The sequence below is a fragment of the Ursus americanus genome, chromosome 4 (assembly GCF_024610735.1).
Source record: "Ursus americanus isolate L20-20 chromosome 4, mUrsAme1.1.p, whole genome shotgun sequence".
Classification (NCBI taxonomy): domain Eukaryota; kingdom Metazoa; phylum Chordata; class Mammalia; order Carnivora; family Ursidae; genus Ursus; species Ursus americanus.
This window is the reverse complement of record NC_142130.1, coordinates 20,678,747-20,680,102: the sequence shown is the minus strand read 5'-3', so window position 1 is coordinate 20,680,102 and position 1,356 is coordinate 20,678,747. Positions and strand designations below refer to the sequence as shown.

At 37.3% G+C, this 1,356-nt stretch overlaps 1 non-coding gene across 1 annotated transcript; it reads right to left on the bottom strand.

The window, feature by feature from the left end:
• Positions 1 to 77: 77 nt before the first annotated feature.
• Positions 78 to 181, bottom strand: LOC123778984 (small nucleolar RNA U13). The gene has a single exon (XR_006776050.1). It is a non-coding gene; the product is annotated as a small nucleolar RNA U13 (small nucleolar RNA).
• Positions 182 to 1,356: the final 1,175 nt, after the last annotated feature.

The following is a 1,356-nucleotide window of genomic DNA, read 5'->3' as shown; positions in this document are numbered from 1 at the left end:
CCTTGTAAGCTGGAGATTTTGTGCTCCCCATACACCCTCCAGACGTTTTTAATTAGTTAATAAATTATATTTTTTCACATCAGACGGATAATGTGTCATGGTCAAAACAAGGTTTGAGGAAGGCACATGTCACACAATGGTGTGAACACCCCATCATCATGCTTCTGAACTACAACAGGATCCAAACATTTCAAATTTAAAATATAAAAGAATATAGGGTGCTTGGCTGGCTCAGTCGGTGGAGTGTGTGACTCTTGATCTTGGCGTTGTGTCTTGAACCCCACGTTGGGTGTGGAGATTGCTTAAAAATGAAACTTTGGGATGCCTGGGTGGCTCAGTCGGTTAAGTGTCTGCCTTCAGCTCAGGTCATGATCCCAGGGTCCTGGGATCTCTCTCTCATCCTCTGTCAAATAAATTAATAAAATCTTTAAAAAAAAACTTAAAGAATAGTATGATGAGCTCCCATATACTCTTCTTTATTTCTCTGTTTCTATACAATATTTTCTTTTGCTGAACCATTTGAAAGTAAGTGGCAGGTATGATGCTTCACTCTAAAAATCACATGTATCTCCTGAATACAAGGATGCTGTCCTACGTAGCCACAGTGCCATTATCATATGCAAGAAACATAACCTTGATATAAAATCACTGAGCATAGTTCATGTTCAGATTTTCCTTAGTCCTTAAAACGTCCTTTATAGCTACATTTTTTGGGCACTGTAATCAAACCTTTAATACCACTTTTGTGCTAGATGAATTCACACATAATTGAAAATATCTCAGATCATCTCAAATATCCCAGGACTCAACTTTGATTAATTTTCTATTTCAAACCCAAGTCCATATTCAATAGTGTTTCATCTAAGGATATTTTGAAACGTGTGACTTTTGATGTTAATACTTTTGGAACTCTGGAATAACCTGTGCCCAATATTCCCAATGTGTTAAAACTAGAAAGAAAACTCCTTTCTTCTAGCTGTTTTTGTTATTCTTGTTGCTGGATTTTGTTTTGTTTTGTTTTTACTGTGTTAACCATTTTTAAGTGTAGTGTCTGGTGTTGTTAAATATATTCACATTGTTGTGCACCAATCTCTTTAACTCTTTTCATCCTGAAAAACTAAAACTCTGTGTCCATTAAACACTAACTCCTCGATCTCCATCTCCCCCCTCCAGCCCCTGGCAACCACCCTCCTACTTTCCATCTCTATGAATTTGACCACTCTACGTACCTCATGTAAGTGGAATCATGCAGCATTTATGTCTTTTCGCAACTGACTTATTTCATTTAGCAGTTTCCTCAAAGTTCATCCATGGTGCAGTGTATGACAGGATTTCCTTCATTTTTCAGGCAGAATA